The 8,031-nt window shown below is 45.4% G+C and overlaps 1 pseudogene; it reads left to right on the plus strand.

Moving 5' to 3' along the window:
* The first annotated feature begins 384 nt into the window (after positions 1-384).
* On the plus strand, positions 385-593 carry LOC116902639 (annotated as a pseudogene).
* The last annotated feature ends 7,438 nt before the right edge of the window (positions 594-8,031 follow it).

Genomic DNA, 8,031 nt, shown 5'->3' on the forward strand with positions numbered 1-8,031 from the left:
TCTCCCCCCGGCCCCCCACAAGAACATGTCTATGGGCTTTACCCAGGCTAGACGTCTTCTTGGTTGGAGTCTGTGACTGTGGTCACTGGTATTTTGTGTCATTTTTGAGTACTGGGACATTGAACCCAAGGCCTCCCCAGCCCTGTGTTCTTTTTCTCTTTTAAGACAGCCTCGAACTGTTTCATAGTCCAGGCAGGCCTTGGATTTGTAATTCCCTTGTATGTTCCCTGACTAAAACTAGGATTACATACCTACACCAGCAGGCTAGAACCAGTGTTCTTTATGGTGGTGCTTGCTGTGCGCCAAAACCCCGAGTGCAGAGTTTTGAGTGTCTCCAAATACCCTTTCCTTCATCTGCAAAAAGGGAGAGAACAGACTGGGAGACTTACATCCGATGGTGAAGGTCGGCAGGTAGGCAGTGAGAGTATCCACGTGTAGTATCCGTTCTTACCAGTTTAATATCTGATATGTCCTCTATCCGAGGGCGATATAGTAAATGGACTTTCGGAAGGAGGAGTCGGAATAGGAGCTCGCTCTGTCTACTCCACTCACTGACCTGGTATTGTAGGACCTCCAGGAACGGTGCACCCCTTTCGGGGACTTACCATGCTGCTCTAAAAAAAAGAGACTTGGGAACTTTCTTCTTTTTCTCTGGCTCTTGCTCTCGTTCTACCACTTTCTCTACGTAAAATGGTGCCATAAAATGCTCCGTTGAGAGGTCTACTTTTCCGTTTCTCTAAGCAGGTCCTTGAGGCTTGTATCCCCTGTTACTTGCTGTCGTTGCTCTCGGTCTGCAATGATTGAGCCCTGAGGCATACGGTTGTTGGACTCTTGTCACCGCAAGAACTTTGATATTGGTGGTCTTTAAATCTCTTACACGGTCCAGATCCACTGCAAGAACAAGTTTAAAAACTAGCTATCTCGCACATAGTACAGAACAAAACTTTTAAGCCTACACCTTCAAACGTACAAAACAAAAACAGAGCGCCCCCAAACCTCAGAAGTGTATGTCAAGGGCAAATAAAGGTGATCTAGTAGGGGCGACTCCATACTTCGTTTGCTTCAAGGCCTATTCAGGAAGTGACTGATTGCTGACTTTTGTTCTCTATGGTCTTGAGGTCAATGCCATCTCTCCCACCCTATCTATCTATCTATCTATCTATCTATCTATCTATCTATCTATCTATCTATCTATCTATCTATCTATCATTATTGCCTATTTTCTTTTCTGTAAAAGGTTGGTTGGCTATTTGTTTGTTTGTTTGTTTATTTATTTATTTATATTTGAGACCAGGTCTCATCTTGCCCAGACTTGCCTTGAACTCTTGATCCTCCTGCCTCAGCCTTCTTAGTCCTGCTAGAATTATAGGCATCGATGGGATACTTGACTTACCGTTTTTTTAAGCAGAGGGAACATAGACTTTTTGTTTTTTCTTGCCTGCCTCTGCTGCTGGGATTAAAGGTGTGTGCTAACACACAGCCAGCCATTTTCTTTTATTGCTAGTTATCCTTGTATACCGGGCCTTCGAGTTGGACACACTTAGATATCTAAGTAGTTGCAGCAGATAGAGCTGGTCTATGTTGCTGGCTGAGGAAATGGCTCACTTAATAACTAAGCTAGTTTGTTACTCTGCTGTGACCGAGACCAGAAGGCTCCAGGCAGATCATGCACATTGCCCTACGTCAGTTTTCAGCTGGTTTCTGTTGCCAGGCTGGCCTTGTTCCTTGATCTTTTGGTCCCTAAGTCTAGAATGGTCTAACTTCTGGGGCTCCCCCTTTTACTTTCTAACCTATGCAAAAACAAAACAAAACAAAACTATAGGCACTGCACCTATTCCTAGAGGTCCTCTCCAAATTCCACCTCCTTCAGACCCTTTCCCCTTGGTTTCAAAACTTGTCCCTGAGTATTAACCTTTCCAGAATAGGAGGTAGGTTCTGGAGGGGGGGGAGACAGGGGGGCTTTGGGGAATCTGTTTTCAACTTTTAGATCTTTTATTTAATTATGTAAGTATACCCTTGGATTTCCCATCCCGTGCTGCAGGCTCTTTTTACTTAAAATAAATATTTAAGGCCAGGTGTGGTGGTAGACATCTTTATTCCCAGCACTAGAGAGGCAGAGGCAGGTGGATCTCTTTGAGTTTCAAGCTAGTCAGGGCTGCACAATGAGATGAGACTCTTTCTATAGCCTAGCCTAGGATGACCTTGGACTTCTGATTCTGTGGTCTCCACCTCAAATTCAGGCAATTCGGGTGTGCCCCAGCTCACGTGATTTTTTTTTTTTTTTTTTTGTAATTCTGAGTTTAATTTTTCAGATGCTACATTTCCAGGAAAGAGTGTTGGTTTTTTGTGTTTTGCTTAATTAATATGTTTACAGACCACTAATTTTTTTAATTACATAGAGAGAAATCTATCTTATCTTAATTATATATAAAAAAAGTTGAAAACATTTACCACTAAAAGTGTTCTGATTTTTTTTTCTCTTTCTCTTTTTTTTTTGGAGCTGGGGACCGAACCCAGGGCCTTGCGCTTCCTAGGCAAGGGCTCTACCACTGAGCTAAATCCCCAACCCCTTTTTTCCTCTTTCTCATTCAAGACTTAGTGACTTTTGTTGGGGGGGGGGGTGTCTTTACCGATTTACAGCATTCACTAGGGTATATCTATGATCTCATGGTTTTATTTTAGAAGGGGTACCTGTTTTACATCCACATGTATATGAAACTTTCTGTTAGTGAACTTGGCAGACTTACTTAGATTATTGTGTTAAATAATTGTGTTAAACCTGCATGAGGGCGTTGGTGATTTGGCTCAGTGGTAGAGCGCTTGCCTAGCAAGCACAAGACCCTGGGTTCGGTCCCCAGCTCCGGAAAAAAAGAAAAAAAAAAAAAAAAAAAGCTGCATGGGACTTCTAGACTCTCATGTTGTTAATGTAAACTGCTATTTATATCCTGCCATTTGGCTGTTCAAAGTTTAAAGATTTTCCCCATTACAGCGAAGCTTTGGATGTCCTTGTGTTTCCCTCTCTTAACTGAAATGATGGCCTCTGCCAGGGAGACCCCACGTCCATATGCCACTCTGGTTACTTGTGTTTATGTTTGATGACCAAGTGCTTCTGTCAAATAGAAGCTTCTGGAGAGCAGCATTCTGGACTGGTCTTAGCCCCACTCTATAATTGCTCTCTAGCTTAGCTGCTTCGGAGAGAGATGGACTGTAAATATTTACCAAGTGAATCAGGCTGGCAGGTTGGCGGAGGCCGCAGTATAGCTTTGCATCCTGGTGTCCAGAGAATGAACGGAGTCATGTTCTGGTGGAAAAGGAGCTTTTCATATAGAACCGAAGTTCTATGGTTACTGTATGGTGGAGAGGAAGAAAGGGTCTGCAGGTGACACCAATAGAGGGATTGAGAATGATGGGATATGAAGGGGAGGGACTTGGGTAGAGGTGTGGCCTGGGAAGACCTTTGCAGGGCAAGCTGAAGGAAGTCTACTGGGAAGCTGGTACCTGGCTTGGGATTTTTTTTTTTTTTTCCTTTTCTTTTTTTCGGAGCTGGGGACCGAACCCAGGGCCTTGTGCTTGCTAGGCAAGCGCTCTACCACTGAGCTAAATCCCCAACCCCCTGGCTTGGGATTTTTATTTCAGTTTTGTTGTTGTTGTTTGGGATCAAATATAGCTCAGGTTGCTCTTGAAGTTGCTGTGTTGCTGAAGCCAGATTTGAACACTAGACTCCTGCCTCCAGCTCCAGGTCTATGCTGGCATTATAGGCCTGGGCTACCAGGCCCAGCTTTTGTTTCTGTCTTTCTGCGTAGCTCAGGCTGGTTTCAAATTTGCAATCCTGTCTTAACTGCCTGGTGCTGCAGTTACAGGTCTGCCCTGCACCACGGGCTCTGGGAGGCCGATTTATTTCTTGAGGTAGGGTCTCGGGGAGTCAAGGCTGTCTTCAACTCTTGATCCTTCCCCTTCTGTCCTCCAAGTGCTGGTATAGCAGACAAGGGACATCATATCTGTCAGGATATTTGTTGTATTGTTCGAGTGCTTATGTGGGCGTGTGTGTGAGTGCGTGTGTATTAGCCCACATTCGTGGTATATGGCATGCACATGGAGGTCACAGGACAACTTTTGTGAGCCCTGGGGATTTAACCAAGGCTCTGCAGGCTGCTTTGGCAGTAAGTGTTTTTCCCTGTCTAAACTCGTGCTGCTCCTCCTGGCTCTGCCTCCCACACTGACAGCATGGATGTCATGTCCTTCCTGGCTGAGTTACTTATTACATTTTAGAAACACTTATGGCCTTCTGCTCTGTGGAGAGAGTCCTGGCTGAGACCCTGATTTTTTTTTTTTAGTTTATTATGTGACTACACTGTTGCTTTCTTCAGTCAGACACACCAGAAAAGGGCATTGGATCCCATTACAGATGGTTGCGAACCACCATGTGGTTGCTGGGAATTGAACTCAGGACCTCTGGAAGAACAGTCAGTGAGCCATCTCTCCAGCTCATGGGACCCTGATTTTTAAGACCTTTTCTACTACTTTCAGACACTGTTCTCTCTTGAGGAACAGAGACATGGACAGTTGCACTTAAGGCCATGGTGGGAGTCATGACTTACTTCTTGGTGTTGAGACAGTGTGAGAAGGGAAGGTGGTGTCCCAGAGCTCTATATGGCTCTTGACATCCAGGAAAGGAAATAGGGAGTCAAGTATGTTTTAGACAGGGCGTGATGACATGCCTTTGATCCAGCACTTCAGAGGCAGTCAGCAGGATCCGAGCAGAATCCAGTCCTACTTTACAGAGAAGTGACAGGCCAGCCAAAGGCTCGCTATTAAAAAAATAAAGTTTAGACACTTAACTGAACAAAGATCCATTTACTCCAATTATCCTAATCCACAGCTGAGAAAAGATTAATATAAAAATCCGTACTGGAGAGGTGGCCCAGTGGTTAGGAGCACTGACTGCTCTTCCAGAGGTCCTGAGTTCAAATCCCAGCAGCCACATGGAGGCTCACAACCGTCTGTAATGGGATCTGACGCCCTCTTGTGTGTACAGGAAGACAGCTGCAGTGTACTTAGATATGTGAGATAGCGTGAGGCAGCGCTATGATAACAACAGGCTTGACTACCGAATTAATTGGAGCTGCTGAGTGCAGTCAGCAGAGCACTGCAGGAAACTTGGGGACCTGGAGCCTCTAGCCAATTAGTGCTCACAGATCTCCCCCCTCATCCCATGAAGGCATGTTTTCATAAGCAGCTGGACTAGGGGAGATGACCTAGGAAAGGGGTGCCAGGGGCATGTGGACACTGGTATGGAAGGTTGAGGGGAGTCAGAAGGGTGTGGGGACCAAACCAGATGAAGAGGGTTTCAGCTCTATGGGATGCTCATGATGTGTTGAATGATGAATGACCTTTGACATCCTACTGCAACCGAGCTCAGCTCCCCCACCCCCACCGCCCCCCCAAGGCCTCACCACGGTCTTGTTGAGTCATTAATATATTATTTTTTGGTTCTCTGTTCTCCCCTGCCCGTGCTAGGCAAGCACATTCCCAACTTAGTGAGAGCCAGAGGAGCAATTTTTTTTTTTTTTTTCTTTTTTTCGGAGCTGAGGACTGAACCCAGGGCCTTGCGCTTGCTAGGCAAGCGCTCTACCACTGAGCTAAATCCCCAACCCCCGGAGGAGCAATTTTATTTTTAATTTTTTCCTCCTCCTCCTCCTCTTTCTTCTCTTTTACATTTGTTTGATGTGTGTGAGTCCACTGTCGCTGTCTTTAGACACCCCGGAAGAAGGCATCGGGTCCCCATTACAGATGGTTGTGAATCGCTATTGGTTGCTGGGAATTGAACTCAGTCAGCTTCTATGTAGCTTGGGCCATCAACCCCTGAGCCATCTCTCCAGCCCCCTACTTAATTGTTCTTTATGTCAGGATCTCTGGTGGGTAGCATAGGCTGGTGGGGAATTCCTTCTTCTGGTTTACACTCCCCTACTGCATGACTACTGAGGTATCCACCACACCTGCCAGTAAAGGCTAAGGTCGATTTCCGGGAAGGGAGCTACTTCTGCTCTCTAGTTCCCTTCTGTCTGTCTCCAGGAGGGAGATAAGCCCAGAAGGGACAAGGACTCATTGTTTTGCCTACCATTCTGCCTCCTGTGCTTACAGCCAACTCAAGGTACCCAATGTCTGGGCCAGAGGTAAGGTTTGCTCAGACAGGAAGCCTCTAGAGTTATGGAAATACTGCTCATTTCTGCTGACATTCTGCTCATTGCATTACTCTTATCTCTTAGCATCCTCATTTTTCTTCTTGCAGTCTGGGGATGGGAACTAGGGCCTCTTGCCTGTTCTGCATTGAAACAGCAAACTGCTTCAGCCCAGCCTCCTACGGGTTTAATTAGTCCATTTTGTCCCTATTTTTGAGACAGCATCTCATGCAGCCCGTCTAGCTTAGAACTTGGTATGTAATCCAGGTCATCCTTGAATGTTTTTTTCTTTCTCTTCTTCTCTTCTTCTTTTTTTTTTTTTAATTTATTTTATGTATATATGAGTACACTGTCGCTGTCTTCAGACACACCAGAGGAAGGCATCAGATCCCATTACAGATGGTTGTGAGCCACCATGTGGTTGCTGGGAATTGAACCCAGGACCTCTGCAAGAGTAGTCAGTGCTCTTAACCACTGAGCCATCTCTCCAGCCCATCTTTGAACTTTTGATCCCCCTGCTTCTACCTCCTCAATGCACTGTCACACTTTTAATTATTCATTTATATGGATATTTTAATTATTAATTAGTTGATTGAGACAGAGTCTCACTATAAACCAAGCTGTGACCTCAAGCTTACAGAGATTCACCTGCCTCTGCCTCTGTCTCCTTAAAGGCTTGTTCCTTCTGGTCCTTTATTTAGCCTTTATTATTTGGAGATGGGGGTCTCAGGGTGGCTGGTCTGGTCTTGTTTAAGACCTTCTGAGCAGCTGGAGTTAGTGCCCTGAGCAACCAGGTGAGGCTTAACCACACCCTTTTCTAGGAAATTGAGCCTGAACAGAGATTGAATAATAGTTTAGCATTATTTAGGATAATATTTAGGATTAGCTCTTAAGTGGTGGAGCCTTAGGATCTGCGCTAGAGTGAAGGGGGTTGTGCCTGTCCAGCTGCCATGTCAGATGCCCTGGGGAAGAAGGGAAGGTGGGTTTTTGGTAAAGTGTGAGAAGCAATGGCAGAAACAGGACCCGTGGGAAGCCCTGGTCTAAGAAGACTGCTGGCTGGTATGTGCAGGATTTGAAGTGAGGATCCTGCCAAGACATGCAACTACAAGAAGAGCTAGGTGGTGGCCAGACCCAGAGGCCAGCAAGGCCAGCTCCAGAAGCCACTCTGCCACTGGGCAGGGTGGTGACAGGCTCTGCTCTCTCCACTGTGAAGTGTGTCTGTTGTTATGGATGGAGAAAGCGAGAAGGCCAAGTTACGTGGAAGCTGAGGAAGATGTACCAGGTCACTGTGTGTGATTGGAGCAGGAACGGGGCACCCTATACCTGGCTGGGGTTAGAGACACAGAAGTAGAGTTGAGGTTTGAAATATTCTTGAGGTGCATGGGATCGATTTTGGGGCCCTGTGCCTGTTGGGTGAGTGCTCTGCCATTTAGCTACACCCCCAGCTCCAGAGTTGAAAATACAGAATTTGCTGATAGATACATGTGTATATATAATTTATTAGAGCTATTTGTGGGGAAGAAAAGTTTATTGATTATAATAGGAGGTGGCACCATACATACTTGGAAGTACCTAGAGTACTCCTGTAGCTTTAAATAACAACACTAATACATTTATTATATTAATAACAATTATTTATATAATAAGTAAACCATCATCTTCATCATTAACTGGTTCTTTGAGATGGGGTTTCTATAGCTTTAGAAGTCCTAGAACTCACTATGTGTATACAGGGTGACCTCAAAGTCACAGATCTGCCTGCGTCTGTGTCTGCCTCCAGAGTGCTGGGATTAAAGGCATGTACTGCTATGGCCTGCTGCTGCTATTCTAAGACTGTATTATGAATTAGCCC

Source organism: Rattus rattus, chromosome 5, assembly GCF_011064425.1.
Source record: "Rattus rattus isolate New Zealand chromosome 5, Rrattus_CSIRO_v1, whole genome shotgun sequence".
Taxonomy (NCBI): domain Eukaryota; kingdom Metazoa; phylum Chordata; class Mammalia; order Rodentia; family Muridae; genus Rattus; species Rattus rattus.